This window comes from Passer montanus, unplaced genomic scaffold (assembly GCF_014805655.1).
Source record: "Passer montanus isolate IOZ18808 unplaced genomic scaffold, ASM1480565v1 scaffold109, whole genome shotgun sequence".
Taxonomy (NCBI): domain Eukaryota; kingdom Metazoa; phylum Chordata; class Aves; order Passeriformes; family Passeridae; genus Passer; species Passer montanus.
The window spans coordinates 2,858,691-2,880,661 of NW_024357502.1; the positions used below are offsets into that span (position 1 = coordinate 2,858,691).

Genomic DNA, 21,971 nt, shown 5'->3' on the forward strand with positions numbered 1-21,971 from the left:
TAGAAATTAATCCAAAACGGCAGGAGAAGAATTATTAAGCCATTTTACATTCTTACAGCAAAGGAGATGTGATCACACAGTGCTGTTCCATGCCAAATGTGCACAAGCTGCATTTGTGCACAAGTCACACCCTTGCAGAGGGCTCAGCCCAGCCTTGCATCTCCTGAGGACCTTGAGCTCTGTGTCTCAGAATCAGTGGTGGAGGTGAGAAGAAACTTCTGGAGATTGTCTGTTCCAACTCCCTGCTCAGCAGGTCACACAGACCTGCCCATGATTGAAAACAGACAAATGCTGAATATTCCCAAAGATGGAGACTCCACAACATCCCTGAGCAATTTGTGTCAGCACCTGGCAAAATGACCCCCACAGCCAAAAATGTGTTCCCTGGTGTTCAGAGGGACCCTCCTGTGCTCAGTGTGTGCCCGTGGCCCCTTGTCCTGTCCCTGGCCACCACTGACAGAGCCTGCCTCTGGTCTCTCTGCACCCTCCCTGCAGGTGCTGATGGACAGGGATGAGGCCCCTGGAGCCTTCTCTTCTCCTTCTGAGCAGTCCCAGCTCTCCCAGCCCTTCCTCAGGGCAGAGCTGCTGCAGCCCCCTCCCTGGGCTGTCCCCAGCCTGTCCATGTCCCTCTTGTGCTGGGACCCAGTGCTCCAGGTGTGGCCTCCCCAGTGCTGAGCAGAGGGGCAGGATCCCCTCCCTGGACCTGCTGGAAGAGTTTTGTCCCACACAGCCCAGGCCACCACTGTTCTTTTTGGGCACTTTGCTGTCCCAGGGTGAATTTGATGTCCAGCAGGATTCCCAGGTCCTTTCCTGTCCAGCTCCTTCCCAGCTGGGTGGGCCCAGCACAAACTGGTGAAGAATTGCAGGCAAACAGCAAATGCAGGAAAGAAAAACATTTGTGAGCCTCTACAAAATCTGTCAGACAGGGAAGCTCATCACCAAAGAGCTTAGTTCAGATGAAGGACAAACAAAAAAAGGCACAGAGAGCATCATATGATAAATAGGCATCATTTTCTCCAGCAGTGAAGCCTGTCCTCACTGCAAGAACTTGCCATTTCCTCCCAGCACAAATGGATTACTCATGGACAGAGAAGTCGGGAACAAAATTAACTCTTGGAGCTCAGCGTGTCCCAGGAGATGAGCTCAGTCCCAGTCTGCTCCTTCCCCCACAGCACACAGACCAGGAGCCTGGTGGCCTCTTTGATTGCTTCCATCACCACAATAATTACTTTAATTTTTAGCTTCTTGTTTTTGGCAGAGACTCTCGTAAAAGCCGAAGGAAGAACAATTAAATGTGAGAATTAAGTGAAATAAGGTGCCAACAGGGTTTGGTGTCTGCCCCTCTTCCTTTAAGTGGGGTGGAAGATTAAGTGCTCAGCACATGGGCTCCTGAGAAAGCCTCCAAAGGGAGGCACCCTCAGAAGAGATCCAAAAAGCCTTTTTCTTAATAGAAATAATCTAGAACTTGCCAAAATCCCTAAATCCTGCAGGACTGACGGGATGGAGCCTTGGCTTCAGCTCCCGCGTGGGCTCAGCAGTACAAATCCACTTCCCACATCCCAGGGAAAGCAACCCAAAGTCTATTCTGTCCTTCCCGTGGTGCTGGGCAGCCAAAATGAGAGTCACTCCTCCAGAAAGTACAGAGTGAGCTGATTTATGGACTTACCAAGGAGGGAAGCTCTGATCAGGCTCCTCTTTCTCAGGGTTCTCGTGTGTTTTACTTTAGGTACTCACTGAGGAATCCACAAGCACTCCTGCTGCCCACGATGCACAGAAAAGGGACAGGACACAATTCCTGCCCTTTTGTGTTATCACCTGCTCAGGTTTGAGTGGCAAGGAGGGATTCAGCACCTCTGCTCCTTCCACACAGCCAGGCAGTGCTGCAGGTTTCTCACCAGGGATCAAAGCAGTGGGAACCCAACACCTCCACCAGCAGCAGCTCAAGAAGCTCCCAGTGTTGGCTGCCCAACGAGCCCAGCATCCTGGGATCACAGTCCTCATCCTAATTTTTTATTTTAAACAATAGAGTCATCAAAAATTGTCTCTTGCTCGAAGGCTAACAGCTGCATGACAGCCACATTCCAAGTTTTCTACTCATTCATGAATTCAAAAGTCAGGCTGAGCAGATGCACCATTAAGTCCAGTTTCTTTATTTCTGACAACACATGTAATTATCCCCAACTTCAGAGACACAAACGACTCCTGGAGAAGTGACTTGTCAAACAAGGAGATGACAGAGGCAGCAACAAGAGCCCACTCACCCTGCCACTGGTCTCATGTCTCACAAAATAATTGCCTTCCCACCCAGAACTAAAGGTTACAACTACAGAGAGAGTGAGTCAAGCCGGAAGGACATATTTTAAAAATGGGGAAAAAATGGAACAAAAAAAGTTTTATGAAAACACACCAGCATGTGTAAGACAGGAGGGAGACCATTTCTGCATTGCACCTTGTTTGCTCATGCTTTGTCTCAGCTGCCAACCACAAATTAAATATCTCAGTTAAAACTTTGCTCATCTGGTACCTTTAATACTCACTCAGCCACTAGAAACTGAACATCTGTTTTGCTTTGAGGCTTTCAGCAGTGACTCAATGTGATCTGCAGTGTTGGACTGCTGAAGATGAGTATTCCTGAGGTTTTTCTCCCCCCCCCACCCCACTCCTAGCAACAGGACTTCTTGCTTTGGGGAGGAAATCAGCTGACAAAGTTGGGTTATAAAATCGTTACTGCTTGACATGAGTTGAGGAGGAAGGGCAGGACACAGAGAAATTTCATCCTGAGCTGGAAACAACCCAGCTGAGATCTCCACCAGCGAGTACCTGGGTCCCACAGCTCCCTGGGATCGATCCACCTTTGGCTCCCAGGCTCTGGAGAAGCAGCAACCTCCTGCTGTGTTTACAGCCAGCTCGATAAACACAACACAATTAAAATCCCTCCAGCAACCTCTCGGTGTGTGCATCCCCCCCTCAGGGCTGTGAGCAATCCCAAAGCTTTATCTGGGATTTAACCTCCGGGCACTGCACAGAGCTCAGCATCACATCTCCATCAGCAGGGAGGTTCCTGAGGTGGAGGAGTAGCTCTGGGAAGAGGATGGAGCAGCAGGAAATATCCCAGCACCCAGGGACCCAATTAATTGGCTGCTAGAGGCCACCAGCATCCTATTAGCAGGGTACACGCTGTGCCTGCACAAAGGCATGCCACGCCTGGGAAAAGGGCTTCAAGGATAACATATTCTGAGTGTGTGTGCCAGGGAAGAGCCTGGACATGGTCATCATCTTGTCCTGCTGTAAGAGAAGGGATCTGGGCAGTATCCAAGCCAGCCCATTGTTAAAAGTCATTTCCCTGCTGTGTGCTCAGGGGTGATCCTGCTGCTCCTTCAGGGAGTGGGAATTTTCCCTGTAAGGGCATCAGACAAAGCAAATCCATAGATGTTCCCTTCACCTTGCCAAATGGTGGCCATAAAACAGAGCCAGGTGTCAGAAAGGATACTCAGGTTGGCTTTGTGGAGTTTCAGAGAATCACAGAATATCCTGAGCTCAAAGGGACCCATTCAGGGACCATCGAGTCCATCCAGCCAGGGACCATCTCCCACCTCAGAGATGGGCACACACAGAATCACCCAGGCCCTAAAGAACCTCCAAGATAACTGAGTCCAGTCTGACCCACCATCATTCTGTCAGACCAGAGCACTGAGTGCTGTGTCCAGTCTTTCCTTGAGCACCTCCAGGGATGGGGACTCCACCACCCCCCTAAGCAGTCCAGTCCAGTGTTTTATCACCTTTTCTATGAGGAATTTCCTCCCAGTGACCAACCTGAACCTCCACTGAAGCAGCTTCAGACTATAAGGCACTCACTCAGAGGGTTTTTATGACCCATTTCACCCTTACATACACATAAAGGGCACTGACCTTGAGGATTCACAAGTTAACCTGCTGGGAGATAAAGGGAAAGCTGAAAAAATCCCTACTCCTGGCTGCCACCCCAGCACTGGAAAAGCTTTTCTCTCCTTCAGTAAATTTTAAAACTGAGTGGGCACAGGGACACTGTCCCACCAGGCACAACAGACCCCATCTGAGATCTGCTTAATTCAGAACCTCCAACAGCAATCAGCAGCAGGTCTAGGAAGCAAGGTCAGACCCACACCAGTGTGCACCATTTCCTCCCCAGAACACTCCCCAGTCTTCAGCACTGACTGCTTCTACCCAGGGATCTTTATACCTTCCTTCCACCAGTTTATCCAGTCACCTCCCTGATCCATGTCATTTTTTAAGCATCCTACAGAAAACAGCAGCACAGCTTGCCCAGAGAATCTCTGGTTGCCCCTGGATCCCTGGAAGTGTCCAAGGCCTGGACAGGGCTTGGAGCACCCTGGGATAGTGGAAGGTGTCCCTGCCCATGGCAGGGGGTGGAACGAGTTGATTTTTAAGTCCCTTCCAACTCAAACCATTCTGTGGTTCTGTGATTAACACATGAGGTGGAAACTCTTACAAACACTGACAGTAAGCAGGGGGAGGATGTGCTACCAGGACAGCACCATCAACGCCCAAAATTCAGATTCCCAGAGCTCACAAAACCCCTCTGAGCCCTCTCCCCAAAGCTTCTGCAGTGCTAACACACACCACAATGCACAAGTGCTGCCATGCAGCTCTCAGGGATTCAAACTGGGCTCCTCACCAGAGGCTCTGCGGGCAGCGAAGCAGCAGAACTGGTTTGGAAAGGAGAAAAGGAAAGAAAACACAGATGACTCTGATAACATGTCTAATTAATAAAGCATAAACGAGACGGGCTGGTTCAGGCTGCGCGTCCCATCTGCTCTGCCTTCAGTCAGGATGGTTCCCATCCCCAAAAGGACAGGTTTCCATGCAGATATTCCCACATGCTGACAAGACAGGGATGTGCCTTCAGCACCCCAGCACACAAGCTCTGCTCTGGCATTCCTGCACATCCCTGAGCTTTTGCTGCTTTTTTTTTTTTTAGGAAAGAGGGATGAACAATAAAAAATACCAGTGTCCAGCATGCAAAGTATGGTCTGGGACACCAAGGCCATATCCCAGAGACCAAACACTAGAGTTTGGTATGAGTTTGCCATAACTTCATGGTCATCAGTCCTCAGTGACCTAACCTACCATTAAAGCTTTACCACAAAACAGTCATTATGTTTTGTTCTGCTCTGCTTTAAGCAACTCTGCAATCAAGTTGTGTGAATTTCTACAGTGTAAATGCTGATTTATAAATATTTATTTGGGGGCCTGACAGCTCCCTAAGGCCAGCAGCTAAAGTTATGATTCCAGAAGCTGAGGTTTGGACAAGGTCTTGATCTCTGCATCTTTCTGGTCCTCCTTTTGAAAACAAACAAGCAGAGAAGACACACACAGTAGAGTCTCAGTAGTGGGAAACATCCAGATACTCTCACAAATGTGTATCCAGGCCCTAAGAGCTTCAATAAAAGGAAAAAAGAGAGAAACAAAAGGGAGCAACAGGAAACTGGTGGTCAAGCGGTGCTGATAGTCCTGGTGCTTTCTGAGGACAGGCTGACTCATTCTCCCCAGTTAAAAACCCAAACAACACCAACACCAGCCAGTCTGCTGAAGGTAGGAGTTCATGGTTTTTTCAGGTTGCATTGCTATGGGTGGATTTAATGAAAATGGAAAGCTTTCAGGGAGGGTGAATCCTTCAGAGGCAGAGAGGAAGGTACAGTCAGTTCTGGAGAAGCTTCTCCTGTATCACTTCATTCATGACCACACCAGCTCCTGAAAAACCAGCAAGAGTCAGGCTCTGAAAAGATAATCTGTTCTATTCTTCTTCAAAAAATGGGACTGAATGAGCAACGTTCTGTTGGGAAAGTCCACACCACACCTCTGATTACACAGAAGAAAGAAACCAGCCTGGCGCTCCAGCCAGCCAAAGGGGGAACACCAAGGCTTTATTAGAGGAAAACCTTGAGGAACTTGGATGCAAACAAGCTCATCTCCACCTGGGATGCCAAGATGCTTCCACTGCCTTCGTACTCAGGAGCTGTGAACATCACAAAGGTCTGATCTGCACTTGAGGAAGGACCAGGGAGGATGTGCCACGGCAGAAGCAACCCTCGCCCAAGCCACTGGGCTCCAAATGTGATTTTCTTCAACACTGCTACATCCAACCCCTGTAGCTTGCTCCAGCCCAGCTCCTGTCCCCACACCTCTCAAAATCCAACAGCAATAAACAGTGTTGTAAATCAGTTGCCACACTGAGGACAGTCACATATCGCAACGTCAGAGGAACAACAACGCGGCGATGGCGAAACCCTACGGCAGAGATTTGTTCTCCAGCCTCAGAACTAAATGCAGACAGCTCATGTGGGTGGCTGGAACTTCATCCCAAGAAAGCCAACCAACACAGGAAGCCTTAGCTGTGCTGGAATAGTCAAGATTTCAGGCAAACTACTTAAAAGCAAGCAGTTCTCCTCAGGAAATGGACAATGAGTTGCTGGCAGCATCCTGGAAGCCTTTCCTCTGACAAAGAGCTGGTTACTGAGGAATGGAGCTAACTCAGGTACAGGCACAAAATAAAAGGCTGAGTTGAACTGGAACTTGCTGACTAAGCTAAGCTGGGCTTGGGGGGCAGGGGAGATCAGGGCAGCAGCCAGTGCTCTGGAATAGGCATGGAAACAAGTTTCCACGGGAGCATGTTGCTTTAAAGTCAGCTGTATGAGATCATCTTGTCCCCGTGAGTATGCTGTTTCCTAATATTTTGCCCAGACCAATCACAACTGTCAGGAGCAGTGGTTGGGTCTGTTGGTTTGGGTAATTTTATTTTTTTTTGGACTACCTTGAGTCCCCACAGAGGCTGTCGAGGATGAGAATTGTAGACCCTGTTCTGTCTTTCACATTACAAATGCAATTACCTCTGCAGCCTGATTGCAGTGTCTCCTGTCAGAGTGATTCTGCAAGAGGCTGGAAGAACAGCTTGCCTTTCAAAGGGAGTTAGGAACATTCCTGCGAGTCCTCCCGTGCCCCGTGGTCACGTGCTGGTGAAATTTAAGAAAAGCATGTGCAGTCCCAAGGGAAGAGCATCCCCTTGGAGAAAGCTGTTCTTACAGCTTTCAGAAAAGGATGTGATGAAATGCCCTTGCAAAGTACAAAACTTCCAGGACAAAAATCCTATTCTTCTTGCTTTTCAATTCTCTTGCCCAGATAATGAAGAAAAAATGTCACTGAAAGATGATTTTGAGATGGAAGGGACAGTTTGGAGATGGGCAGGCTTGTCCTACCTGAGAGATGTGGGACTGAGCAAAGCAAGAGGTAACATTAAGGTCAGTTGGACTCCTCTTTCTAAAGGCAGCAAGCATCTTGGATTTGTCTCTTGGATAACTGCAAGTGGAAATTAGCACTACAAGCTAGAAACATCTGGAGATAGGGTGTTAAACAAGATAGTGTTGGTGGGCCACATCTGCTTCCCACATTTTCCTTTCAGCCTAACCAGAGGCAGGAGTCAGACACGCAGGGCACCCAACAGAGCTGGGAATTCTGTGCTGGATGAGGCCACTGCCACCAGGTGAGAGCTCCCTTTTCCTCACTCCCCACCCCAAACAGCCCAGAACCAGGCTCTGTGTCAGCCCCAGTGGGACACAGCTCGTTTGCCAAGCTGCCAAAACGCTGGCCAGGCCAGGGTGCTGTGCCAGAGCACGCCAAGGGAAGCAAGCTGAGCTGCCTTACTCACCACCAGACCTGGTCCAACACGTGCAGAAAGGAGAGATCAGACAAAGAAACTCTCCAAAATAACACCAGCTCCATCTTACATCAGCTCACCCTGCCATGAAACAACTCAGCTCTTTGCACCCTCATTTCCTTTTGGCACTGGGGCAGCAGCACTCCCTGCTCAGCCAGGGACTGATGGAGGGGCCAGTGCTGCTGCACCAGGGCCACACAGAACACCCAATTTGGACAAGACAGAGCTTGATCTCCCCAGTTAAGCAGGAAGTGGGAATATTAAGTGCAGATGTTAATGGTGAAAGAGGCACAGCTGTCGCTAAGGTGAAAGGAGGGTTGGAAGACAGGAATGAAAGAGTTTGGATTGGATATTAGGGAGAAATTGTTCCCTGTGAGGGTGGTGAGGCACTGGCACAGGTTGTCCAGGCTGTCCCATCCCTGGAAGTGTCCAAGGGCAGGCTGGATGGGGCTTGGAGCAATCTGGTCTAGTGGAAGGTGTCCCTGCTCGTGGCAGGGGGTTGGAATGGGATGGTCTTTAAAGGTCCCTTCAACCCAAACCATTCAGTGATTCTGTGACTAAACCACTGAGTTCAGCTCACAGCACTTAAAATCAAAGATCACAAGGTTTCACAGATTATTATTAAACATGGAAGTCCCTGAAGGATTCTAGGAAAAAATTTAAGTTTTGCTTCCTCAGCTTCCCATTACCTAGAGAGGGCTGAATGAACCCCATTTCTGAGGGAATAAATCCCTTTTGGACCAAGGAATAGAGAACTGGAGTGGGAAGTGGCCAGCATCCTTAGGCACATCAGACCTGTTCTCCAAGCAAGAGACTTCAGGCATTTCAAAAGCCAGCATTTCTCAACAAGTGTGGAAGCACCGACTCCTCCTTTCATTTCCCATCTATCCCCTTTTCCCTGGGGACAGCAGGCAGCCTGGTGTGACAATAGGAATAACCCCAGTCCCTCACCAGGCAACAAATCTGTGAGCAAGGCAGGCTTTGATAAATGGGAGGAGAGCTGCAAGTGAAGGAAAGTTCATGAAGAGAGCTTGAAGAAGACAGGAATATTAGAGTTTCAACTCTTCAGGAAACACTTAACAAATAGGCATCTTTGCACTCAAAGCTGCTAAAAAACAACCCTACCCAGAGGAAAGAAAAATAACAGATGTGAGAATTAAGTGGGCAAGTTTGGTGAAAGTGTGATTTTGTCCACAAAGACCATTTAGGGGACAAGTTTTCAAAAGCAGAGGATGTTTGTGGCTTTAAAGCCAGGTTGGATGGGACTTGGAGCAACCTGGAAGGTGTCCCTGCTGGTTGGAATAGTTGGTATTTAAGGTTTTTCCAACCCAAACCATTCCATGAAGAGCAGCAACACTTGGGAGCCCTCTGGCACGAAGCTTCAGAGGTGCCTGTTCAACATCGCTGGGCTCTGACAAAATTCAGTACAGACAAGAAGGTTTTTCTCAAGTCATCATCTTTTTGTTGCTTCCAAAATTGAGACCTGCACGAGCTCAGGGTCTCCATCTGGCACATCTGCAGTGCTGGAGCTCAGGATGCTGCAATTCTGGGTGCCAGGACATGGGGGGAGAAGGGAGGGTTTGGCAGCTGGAGGCCAAGAGGGAAGGAAGAGATAATCCAAAAAATAAGTAATGAGTTTAGCTCCAAATAGGATGGACCAAAATTGCTCCCAAAAATAAATTCGAGTGGCTCTTAGGAGCAAGAACAGATTTAACCACCACATTCATTTTCAGTTCCTCTCCCCCAAACCATCATTCCCAGTGTTCCCCAGGCCTCTTGTTTCTCTCTGGAGGTAGATCCAAGGAGCTCTGCAACCTGGATAGCTCTGCACAGCTCAGAGCAGATATCTGGAGTCACATCCAGGATGGAAATAACTGAGAATGTCTGAAAGCAGAACATAGTTCAAATGCTTTGAAAGCTTTGGAGTGTTTTATTCAATGGTTTGACTGTTTTAAAGTAAAATCAGGGACCAGCTTCTAAAATATATATGAAGTAAAACCATCAGCAATGAGAAAAATTTATTCTAATGTAACATCCAACACCACAGTTTGACAGGGTCATTTGGAACTGCACATCAAGTGACCACAGGCAAACTGGGGTAGCCAGAGATGCTTCAGAACTGGCTGTAAGAGCCACAAAAGGGTCACTGCAAGAGCTTCCTACAGGAAGGACACAGAATTCCATCCTGTCTTTGGCAAAAGCCATGTTACCTGAGAGCTGGCCCATGGATGGAGCTTGGTAGCCCAAGTCCAAAGGTGGGTTTGTGCCACAGCACCTGCCAGAGGCCACGCAGCCTCCCAAGGCTTGACACAGGATTGGTTCTCCAAAAAACCCACCAAAATTCATGAATCCAGTGGCTGAACTCTGAATCTCCCCAGGGCAGAGCCTGCAGGACCTTAAATAAGGGTTTCAGTCAGGACAGGGAGAGACAGAGAGGCCTGAGCTCTGCATTCCAGGTGCTCCCTTGGGAAGTGTCACAGCATCCCAAAGGAGCTGAACTGCCATTTGTCACCTCCACAGCAAAACAATCCTCCTGGAAATGCCCTGTGCCAACAGTCCAGTCCTACCAGAGAAGACAAAATTCAGGAAATGCTTGAAGAGGTCAGCAACAATTCCTGTAAGAGGCAAAATGGAAAAAAAAAAAAAAAAGTGGAAGTGGCAATCCTGTTCCTACCCCTGGGCTTGGGATCTGATGGCAGGGCTGGGAGCCTGCCTGCAATCCCATTCTGGAGGGGACATGGAATGCACTGCCATGACCATCCAAGGGGCTGGAAGCAGCTGAGGTGACATAGAAAGTGTTGGATGTGGGATGGGACCAGTCCCAGCCATGGTGAGTGTGGCAGAGGTGACCTTTCCATGCTGGATTGAAAATTCTGGAATAACAGCATGCACCCCTACCACTCATGTCCTTAATTAGTTAATTACTGACATTTCTGCAACTCCACTGCCTTAATGAAGCAGCAGGGGAGGGAGAATTCAATATTAAATATAAAGAAGTGATCTCAGCTGGACAGGGATACCTTCTCTGGCACAGCTGGGTGGAATTTCAGGGGCTTCAGGAGTTCAAATTCCTTTAAATCCACACCACTTTTCTTGGCCTGTGGGGCACTGAACAGCCTAAAATGAAATCTCCCTGCACACACACAACATCATGAGTTCCCTGAGAGTCCCCTTAAAAGCTTCAAACCACAATTTTAAAGATTCTCTCCCAAACTGAACCAAATTGTAGCCTGTGAGATTTGCACCCTTCAAACACAAGAGAAGCTGTGGCTGTCCCTGGATCCCTGGAAGTGTCCAAGGCCAGGCTGGACACAGCTTGGAGCACCCTGGGACAGTGGAAGGTGTCCCTGCTCATGGCAGAGGTTGGAACCAGATTATCTTTAGGATCCCTTCCAACCCAAACTATTCCATTATTCAATAATTTGATGGAATCCTGGTATTCTGGGCAGCAAAAGGCAGGAACTTGTTTTGTGCAGCAGAGACAGTTTAAACTGATTAAACTCCAAGACTGGTGTTCTAGTCTGCTGTCACGTCACCTCCAGTGAAGCCACAGCCACCAAGCCAGACCCCACCTCTCCAGGACCTCTTTCCACAGCAGCTAAACATACTCATCTCCAAAGGTCCCACGCTGGGAACTCTGAATCCATCCTACAAAAAATAAAACCATTCCAAATAACCCATGCCAAAGCAGCTGAGCGAGTATTGAGCAACTGCAAAGTTCCTGGCTTCCTAAAGACACTCATGATCTTGCAGTAACTTCAAAAAACCCCAGTGAATGGGTCAATTCCTGGGTTTGGATGTGGGGGAGCTCAGTTTTCCCAGCACTGCTGAGGCTGCCTGGCTGTCCAGGAGCCCTGGCTGAAGTTCCCAGGCAGTTCCCATCAGAACTGGCGTGGCTCATCCCTGAAGCACTTTTTCCCCTCAGGACTTTCCACCTCTCCCATCCACTTGTGCACAGAGTTCCTCGTTCTCTGGTTCTCTGGCCACAAACAAGAGGATTGTCAGAGGACAAATTCAGTTTCTCAGGGCTGAAATTCAAAAGAGGGGTTTGTGCAGTGGCTGGGGCTCCTGGCTTTGCTCCAGGGGGTTGGAGAGGGAATGGGAAGGGAGTTTTTGGAGACCCTAACTGCACATGGTGTAATTCCCCAGTGGAAGGCAGGCTCCAAGCTCTGCCACCATCCTGTCTACAATTCCTTTTGCACTTGGGACTGAACCATTTTCAAAAATGATAAGCAGCAATGACCTGGGTGATGAGTGAAGGGCTTTGTTCAAGTTTTCAGAGAACAAGAGCCATGAATCTTCTAACAGCTGCTGGGTTTGTGTCCCACAGGAGCCGACAAATGTGGATCTGCAGCACCCTCAGACCCCCTTGATTTGGGAAATGGAGCTGGGGATGGATCTGGAGCCCCAGGAGCAGCTGAGGGAGCTGGGAAGGGGCTCAGCCTGGAGCAAAGGAGGCTCAGGGGGGACCTTGTGGCTCTGCACAACTCCTGACAGGAGGGGACAGCCGGGGGGGTCGGGCTGTGCTCCAGGGAACAGGGACAGGAGGAGAGGGAACGGCCTCAGGCCGGGCCAGGGGAGGTTTAGATTGGATATTTGGGAAAATTCCTTCATGGAAAGGGTAGTCAGGCATTGGCACAGCAGCCCAGGGCAGTGGTGGAGTCCCCATCCCTGGAGGGATTTAACAGCCATGTGGATGTGGCACCTGGGGACATGGTCAGTGGTGGCCTTGGCAGTGCTGGGGGAATGGTTGGACTCAATGATTTAAGAGGCCTTTTCCAAGCCAAACAATTCCCTAATTCTATGATACACATGGGAATGCAGAACAAGCAGCACCAGGCAAGATCAGGCCCATCAAAGTGGTCCAATAAACACTGACTTAAAGCTCCACCTAAAACACCCTCTCTGCTGGCAGAGGGGCCCTGCAGGAAATGCAGCAGCTTTGGAAAAGAGAAAAGAGCTTGCAGGGGATGATGCTGGGGCTGCAGCCCCTCCACACCCTCACAGCACGTGCCTGCTCTGGAACCTACAGCAGCATCTGATGCTCCATTTCATGCTGCTCACTCAGCTGTGCCACAGAGGAAACAGGGACACAGGGCTCCAGGTTCCCCTTTTCTGGCTGCAAACAGGATGAGCTCCAGCTGAGGATGTATCCTTTTAAAGCAGCTCCCTGCATTTCACAATTTATCTTCAAGTTTCTACAAGAAGAGGGCAACATATGGGAAGTTACATAAACTCGAACAACCCCCACAGAATATCCTGGGGAGAAAAAAAGCAAATACCTCTGCACAGGCACAGAAGTTGCTCTAAAACCTTTAAAGGAAAATGAGGAGTAAATCCTTCATTATACTATGCATAAAACCTGGACAGAAGAAGCAGTATCAGATACTCAGGTGCCTCCACAGCCTCTCCTGGGTGGATCAGGAGATGTGTCACCTTTGTGGAACATGCACATGTATCACCAAGAGCTCCCCTGCAGCCCTGGCTGAGGGACATGAGGGACACAAGGACCCTCACAACAGCCACCAAGAGGGATGAAGACACTCGGAGACCCTCCAAACCATCCTAAATGCTGATGGATCCAAGGTGGAAAACGCTCAGGCAGCCACAAGGTTTGTCATCCTTTGAGGAGCCTCGGCTGAGGAGGGGATGAGAGAGATAAGAATTCATGATTGCACCTTTTATTTACCTCTCAGGAAAGCAGGGATTCACCTTAGCCCTTCCACAGCTGCTTTTCTCTCTCAGCTAGCCTTTTCCTATGTTATTATCCCTGTTTTTATTGGTATGGATGTTGGATTCTGGAACTGCTCAGCCAGAGCTGAAGCACAGCCCCAGTTCAAGCACAAACGGCTGGGCCACAGATTTCACCTCCAAGCACCTGCTGGAGTCAAAAAATAACTCCCACACAACCACTGAAGGCCAAGAAAGGTATAGAAAGATGATAAATGAGTTGGCTGAATGCAACTCCCTGGCAGAAGGTTGGAGCGAGGTGGGTTCAGACTCTGCTCCCAGGGAACAGGGACAGGACAGAAGGAAACAGCCTTAAATTGCACCAGGGGAGGTTTAGATTGGATATAAGGGAAAATTTCTTCATGGAAAGGGCTGTCAAGCACACTGGATAAGATTAGAAAATAATTGAACCCCTCTAATCCCAGTCTCAGTATCTAAAGACAAGCTGCTGCCACCAAGTCACCAAAGTTGCCACCTGGCATTTTCACCCTGCCACCAGAACGAGGATACAAATTCTACACAGCAACTGGGATTAAAAACATCTATTTGCCTGTAGCCAAATAGGTTTAGAGTCTCCTCAAGAGAAAATCTCGAGGATTATCCATGCTTTCTAATTTATTATTCATTTCTAACTCATCTCTGTTCATGTCTTAATTCATCATTTAGGGGATGGCATTAGTGCCTGCTATGGAAGGGGTTTGAAACTGCAGCATTTGGAATAAAGTTGTGCTGCTGAGCTCTCAAGAGTGGCCAGTTTGCAAAACAGTGAAATCCAGAGGCTCTGAGACATGCCATGTGTTCAGCAACACTGGCAAACACATGTGAATATATTTATTTTCAGGCTTCTCAAACACATCCACATGAGCTTCGCTTCTGGAACACGAGTGAGATGATTATCTGCTGGTGTGATAAAAACACGATTCAAATGGTAAAGCAGCAGGAAAAGTTTTGCATGCTGGCCTGCCACACAATATCACCAGAAAAATTTATGGTACCTCTCGACCTGCAGGTCGAGAGCCAGGATATTCCTGTGCTGAACATGGAACGGGAGGCTGTGCTTTCCCAGAGCGCTGCTGGAATCTTTATAAACCACTAAAATGCCTTTAAAAAAAAAAAAACAAAACACCACACACACAAAAAAGCAAATCCTGTTCTTCATATTTCTCCTCTTACTCAGTGAGATTTACTTATTAGAGGGTTTCAGCCTTCTAGAAAGCTCTAACAGCATCAGGATTGGGAGATCTGTCCCTTTTTCCTCCTGGTTTGGCTGAGCAGCCAGACCTGAGTTCCTTCCTGGCTTTTTTTGCCACCTATTTCCCTTCTTTGCTTGGTCATTTCTTCCTCCAGCCCTCTTGCTCCTGTCTCTGGTCCAGGGCTGGGTCTGCAGTGGGTATAGCTCTATCTATAACTCTATATACAGAGTTTTTTGGGGATGGAGTAAGAGATGCCTGGCTGGAAGCAAGCAGTACTTTGAGCTGCTTGCAATCCCACCAGATTTCCTGCCTGCAGAACCCTCTGTGACATGAACCACACCAGCACTGACTAACACAAATTAGTCCCATCAGCCCTGAGGTTGTGACTGAAGTGTCTGAAATCCCTAGAGGAGGAACTGACACACTACCTCTAAAAATACAGGTGGAAAGCAAGGGATGGAGCCCACACAATGCCAGGGATTTGATGAACTGCTGCTTAATTGCCAAGTTCACCACTGTACCCTGGTGGAATGAGTCCAGAGGAGGCCACCAAGATGATCAGATGGATGGAGCAGCTCTGCTGAGAGGAAAGAGAGAGAAGTGGGATTGCTCAGCCTGGAGAGGAGAAGGCTTTGGGATGACCTAACTGGGGCCTTCCAGGACCTGAAGGGAGCCTGTAGGAAATATAAAGAGAGACTGGAGCAACAGGAAAAGGGGGAATGGCTTCTCACTGAAAGAGAGCAGGTTTAGATATTAGAAAGAAATAGTTCCCTGTGAGGGTGGTGAGCCCTGGCACAGGTGCCCAGAGCAGCTTCCCTGGATCCCTGGAAGTGCCCAAGGCCAGGCTGGACAGGGCTTGGAGCAACCTGGGACAGTGGAAAGTGCCCCTACACATGGCAGGGGGGTGGAATGAGATGATCTTCAAGGCCCCTTCCAACCCAACCATCCTGTGATTCTGTGATTCCATTATCAGTGCTCCCAGAGGACAAAGTGAGGATGGCTGGGTGTCAGTTTTGGGGAGAACCTCTACAAATTCTCCTTTGGGCAGATGATCTCCAACTCCCTGGGGAAGAGCACGAGAGCACAGACCCAGGGAGCCATCCTGGCCTCAGCAGTCACAGCAGGAATTGCTGCTCTCCTCAGCCCTGTAGCAAGGTCACCAGTGCTGGGGTGGAGCCCAAAGCCAGCTAACCCCCTGGGGTTTAGATCATCAGAACAATCAGAGATTATTTCGAAACATCAGGGAGGACAGTCATGCCAGGGGGGGCTGGTTCAGCCCCAGAGCAATGCAGTGCTGATTGATTCACTGCTCATACCTGCATCCAGCCTTCCTCTCACCTATTACTTCATGCACAAAACCTACAAGCTCCAACAGGCCAAACCCTGTTTTTTAGGCAGGTATGCTGCTGCAGCACCTCCACAATGAGCCTGTAACACACCTTTACTGATGGAGTTTGGAGTGCCAAGAAGTGTCTCGAACCCCCAAGTTATAAATCCAGGTATTAAAAGTCCCTGTCTAAGCAGCATCAATCAGCCAAGGTGTCTGGTGGTCAGGTGTCAAGGCAGTGAAATCCCATTTTCTGCCAGCTGGGATTTCCAGGCTGGACTTCTCCCATTTCCACTGCCTCCAGGACTCATCCTGAAGAGATGTTCACGGCCTCATGCTCACAACTCCATCAGCAAACACCAAACCTGCCAGAGCCAAAAAGGCAGCTGGGAGACAGGCAGGGGAGAGGCAGCTTCCCACTGGAATTCATCTCGTGCTTCCTGGGTAAACCAGGAAGGATGCCCTGCACCTCCCCTTCTTCAGACATGCAGGGATTTGGGGCAGGGAAGGGATTTGGCTGGGTTCCCTTCCCTCCACAAAGGAAGGCAGAGCAGGGATGTCTTCCTGGAAGGACCAGAAAATAGCAGAGGATCGAGTCAGACTGCGGGGCAGGATGAGGAAGTCCTCGTTATGGCAATAAAAAGGTCTCAAGTACTTGGCTGGGGTGCCAGGAATCCACCAACAGGCCAGGCTGGCTCAGAAGCAGCTTTTCACATCAGTGCAGTGAGAACATTTCTGTTTATTTGTTCCTCAGCGTCAGCCAAGAAGGAAGGAGGTGCTGCTCCTTTCCCCCCCTCACCACACTTGTCCTCAGCTCCCTGCAACAGCAGAAAGCTTAAAATTGGTGACACCTCCACCTCCTGCTGCCTCCTACCAGCCTGGAATGTTTGGTCTCACGGACAGGTTTTAATTTTGCCTCAGAGGAGGGATGGCACGACCTGACTCACGTGGGAAAGGCAGAGGTTATGCTCTTGTCTGCTCCTCTGAAGTCAGAGAACTCTTGTTTTCCATCCCAGGCCCAAATTAGTGCTAATTATTCCATGCAAAATGGAGTTGCTTCAACAGGAAGGAATTAGGACAACAAATTATTCTGGAATAAAGAGTCGCTGCTGCCTAAGCAAGTGATCTGTTTGTTTGCACAGAGAATAAAAGGAGCATTCTCAAGGCCAGGTTGGACAGGGCTTGGAGCAACCTGGGCTAGTGAGAAGTGTCCCTGCCCTTCCCCCTAGCAGGGTGTTGGAAGGAGATGACTTTTAAGGTCCCTTCCAACCCACACCATTCTCTGATCCTCTAATTCTTCCACAGAAGAATTAGAAATTAGAATTTGGGGGAAAAAAGTAGTCCCAATTTTAAACAGATTTCCAACCTCCATGCCTGTCACAGCAGACACCAGGATGTTCTGCATGACCAAGATGCCAAAACCCAACCCACACTCAGGTGTTTTGACTGCCACCATCAAAACTGCAGCTGCCATGAACACAGAGGTACCACACAAGCAACCACAGCACGGTGGGTTTGAAAGCTGTGGCTGATGCTCCCAGCCAGGAGAGCTCTGATTTGGGGCAGGGAGGGAGGGAGGGGCAAGCACACACCCTCCTGCAGCCCAAAGGAGGGCTTCCCTCCATGGAGACACCCTCAAACCTGCAGGACATGTGGCTCTGGAGATGCATTACTGGAATGCTCTGGTACAGAATCGTGGAATCACAGCATGGGTTGGGTTGGGAGGGATCTTAAAGCTCCTCTCATTGCAACCCCCAGCCATGGCAATGGGTACCTTCCACCAGACCAAGCCCTGTCCAGCCGGGCCTTGAACATTTCCAGGGATGGAGCAGCCACAGCTTCTCTGGGCATCCTGTGCCAGGGCCTCCCCACCCTCACAGGCAAAAATTTCTTTCTGATATCCTGTCTAACCCAGCCTCTGGCAGTGGGAAGCCATTCCCTGTGTCCAGTCCCTCCATCCCTGTCCCCAGTCCCTCTCCAGCTCTCCCGGGCCCCTTCAGGCCCTGCAAGGGGCTCTGAGCTTTCCCTGGAGCCTTCTCTTGTCCAGATGAGCTCCCCCAGCTCTCCCAGCCTGGCTCCAGAGCAGAGGGGCTCCAGCCCTTTGAGCACCTTCATTGCTTTTTCTGGAGTCACTTTAAGTCCTTGTTGTGCTGAGGACACCATCCTTGGACACAGCAGTCCCCACCATCACCTCCTCCCTGCACAAAGCAATCTCCTTCCCAGAGGGGCAGCCCCCACCTTGCTGTACTACAAAACACCTCATGCTGCAGAAAAAAACCACGTAAGGCAACATGGAGCAGCTGTGGAAAGCAGCATGGGGCGTTCCAGGACCATGGTGGGAGCTGGAGATGACATGAAAAGCCTCCTAAAGGAGTTAGACAGACAAAAGAATGAATGAGCTGCCTCTTCACTAGTGCCTGGGCAGATGCATGTGACAGTGACAGTGACAATGTCCATGGATCCCACGACATGTTTCCCATGAGCTTTGGCCACACAGAAAAGTTTCAAGTGCTGACAGGTACCACTGCTGACAGTCCAGCCACGTGAGCTGCATCAGAGAAAAAGGGTTTCCAGAGTATTTGGGAGTTTAATGAGCAGCAAACACTCGTGATGAAAGCCACTCTACCCGCTTACAAAAACTGGAGACATCAGGAAGAACAGGATTGCACCAGCCTCCAGCGATACCCAGGACCAGCTGCTCCACAGGAAGATGCAAGAAATCATTCTGGACAGCTCAGGAATCACTTGCTTATCACTAAATCTCTTCCTAAGCCCTTCAGATAGTGATTAAGCACAATGGTTCATAGCCTATGTATTAAATATTAATCCTCCCTAATGTGAGTGCTGATGTTCTGGTTAGCCCATTCGGATAACCACACACCCTGCTCCTTTTCCACCCCAAACCACACAAACACAAAACCCAGCAGCATTCTGTGATCCAGCCACAGCCTCCTTGGGCTCTGAGCTTTGAAGGAAACCAGCTGGATCCCAGTGAAATCGGGGGGGAAAGAGTTAAGAGTAGGAGATGAATCAGCTCCCAACGCGGACATTTCCTACCTCTCTGCTCAAGTGTCTCTTCCTGTCTGCAGGCTTTGGGGATGCTTACGGACCTGCTCGCCTTCAAATGACTTCCACCACGAGAGGAAAGCCTGGGGATTTGTTTTATTTCCAGAGGAAAATGCGATTTGTGAATGAGCCCAGAGAGCAGCTGCCAGGGATGACCGACCTCCTGCCCGTGTCACACCAGGAGGGGAGGACCAGGCAGCAGCTGGTGCCACTCCTGACCCTATGGAAGCACTACAGGTGCTCTGTTCCACAGAAAATATCCCATCCCACACTCCCCGGTGTTTTCAGGCATCACACAACAGTGGTCACACAGCCTCTGGATTGGGATCCACCACCCTGCTGGAAACACAGAGGACTGGAGCAGAACAGATGTAGGCTGGCAGCAGGAGGAGACAGGGAGAGGGGGAATTCAAGCCATTCATCCACGAGGATGTTGATGTTGGGCATGGACCAGTATCACGGAGCAGCACAGAGATGCAGTTATTTGTGAGGGATGTTTCAGGAAAGCAGGGCTGTGTCTCCTTAGTCTGGGAACAACACAGCAGCACCAGCACCATGGAAATGGGAAATATCTATTCGAGCACCTCCCAGGACCCCCCACTGATTTCACAGAATCCCAGAGTCATTCAGGTTAGAAAAGACCTCCAAGATCATCACAAGTCCAACCTGTGACCAATCCCCACCTTGTCACCAGAGCAGAGCACTGAGTGCCACATTCAGCTGCTCCTTGGACACCTCCAGGGCCGATGACTCCACCACCTTCAGACAGCTGTAACCAACCAGTTGCTTTAACCAACTGTTTTAATAAAGATCAGGCAAAAACCCTGCAGCTTCCCACAGGCACTCCCCCAGGAAGCTCTCCAACAGGGATGGAAAGAGACACTGGAATGGGAAGGTGGCAGTGCCCACTTTCTGCCCAGCACAAACACCGAGTCTGTCTCCCCAGCACCCCCAGGTCCTGGGGGATTTGGGGTCCCTGTTCCCCAAAAATCATCCTGCCTCTTCACCTGGCCACAGCAGAATCCATCAGAGAGCTGGCAGTGCCATGGCCATCCCTGTGATCCCATTCCTCCTCCCAGAGCTCCACATCAAGCCTGTTTCCCAGTCTCTCTGGGAATAACGGCACGAGTTTGCATCTGATGCTTGACAGAGACAGACAAATCCTCCTTACAAACCTGGCTGCAGCCCCCCCCAGCACATCCTTCCCCTCCCTGCCACCGGCTGCTGCAGCAACAGGAATTAAAATAAAGATGAAAAACTCCTGTTGGGGCCGCAGTTTTATTTCCTGTCGTTTCTAGAACTCCTTGTACAGGAGGAAAAAATCCTTAAATATTTCCAAGCATCCTGCATGCTGGCAGCAAGCTCCCCCCAGCCATGGGCAGGCAGAGAAAGGGATGACTAATTTTTTTTTTAGCATAAGACGCTGGGAGAGCGTCCTGTGAACAAGCTCAGTAAATTCCTGAGGCTCCCGGCAAGGACTCCACCACTCCTTGCGAAACTTCCCAGCTGGAATTGAAAAGGCAGAAAACATCGTTTTCTCTCCCTCCACAAACAGAGCTTGGGATTCCTTTCACGACAGTATTTGGATTTTTAATGTCAGTCCATATTTAGCAGGAGGGAAAAAAAGCCTCCCTTCCTTCCTGTCACATTTTCCACCCTCGATGACATCCAAGATCAGAAACAAGCAAGCGCTGGCCGAGGAGGGAGGATGCAGCTACCCGAGCGTGGGAGAGCTTGGAGAGGGGCAGCAGGGACATTCCCATTTGGGATTCCCTTGGAGGGGACACACCCTTGGAGGAGTGGAAAGAGCCAGCGAGGAGGGGACAGAGCCCTGCAGGAAGGGACAGAGTCCTGGAGGAAGGGACAGAGCCCTCGGGGCCCACAGCAAGGAGGGTTTCCCTTCCAGCGCTCCAGCCTGGAGCATCTCCCAGAGGGATGGGCCAGGGAGCAGCCAGGCCACAAGCTCCCAAGCTGGGATATCGGTCCCAAAAGAAGCCTTTGGCCACCTGGATCTGCCAAGGGGGGTCTGGTCCGACCGTGAGTCAGGAGGGTTCCTCACTGAGCCTGAGTGGAGGTGCCCAGGGAGCCCGGCCATGCTGCAGCAGGGTGGTGGCAGGAGGTCGTGGCCACGGTGGCCCTGCCCTGCAGATGTTTTCTGGGTCTTGGAGGGGTGTCCTCAGCTTGGACCTTTGTGTCCAACCCCATGGGTTGCTGCAGACCCACGGGTGGAAGTTCATAGAATCATGGAATGGTTTGGGTTGGAAGGGATCTTAAAGCTCATCTTGTTCCATCCCCTGCCATGGGTAGGGACATCTTCCACTAGCCCAGGGTGCTCAGAGCCCCATCCAGCCTGGCATTAAACATTTCCAGGGATCCAGGGGCAGCCACAGCTTCTCTGAGCACCCTGTGCCAGGGCCTCCCCACCCTCAAAGGGAAGATTTTCTTCCCAATATCTAATCTAACCCCACTCTCTTTCAGTGTGAGGCTGTTCTCCCTTATCCTGTCACCCCAGGCCGCTGTAAAAAGTCTCTCTCCGTTTTTCTTGCGGGCTCCCTTCAAGCACTGAGAGAGCCCCATTAGGTCTCCCGGATCCCTCTCTCCTCCAGGCTGGACAATCCAAATTTCCCCAGCCTTTCCTCGCAGCAGAGGTGCTGCATCCCTCCCATCAACTTGCTGGCCTCGCTCCAAGGGATCAAATCCAAGAGCCCCAGCCCGCGATCGCTCTCAGAAATCACTATTCCCACTAACAAACACCAAACCTGCCAACACCGAACCCCGAGTTCAGCGCCCACATTGCGGGGGTGGCCCCAGCTCCACGGAACACGCGTGGGTCGCGCCCCCCGCCCCTTCCATGGCCCCCACGCCCCCCCAGCAGCCCCGTGCCCACCCCCGGGGCTCACCTGCCACCCCCTCCCCGCTCACCTGCGGCCGCCGCTCCCTCAGC

At 50.2% G+C, this 21,971-nt stretch overlaps 1 protein-coding gene across 1 annotated transcript in view; it reads right to left on the reverse strand.

The window, feature by feature from the left end:
- The window catches only part of PTPRA (protein tyrosine phosphatase receptor type A), a 115,285-nt gene extending 93,314 nt beyond the window's left edge, over window positions 1–21,971 (reverse strand). The window contains exon 1 of the mRNA XM_039724432.1: window positions 21,950–21,971. The gene's annotated coding sequence lies outside the window, so the exon portion shown is untranslated. The remainder of the gene's footprint in view (window positions 1–21,949) is intronic.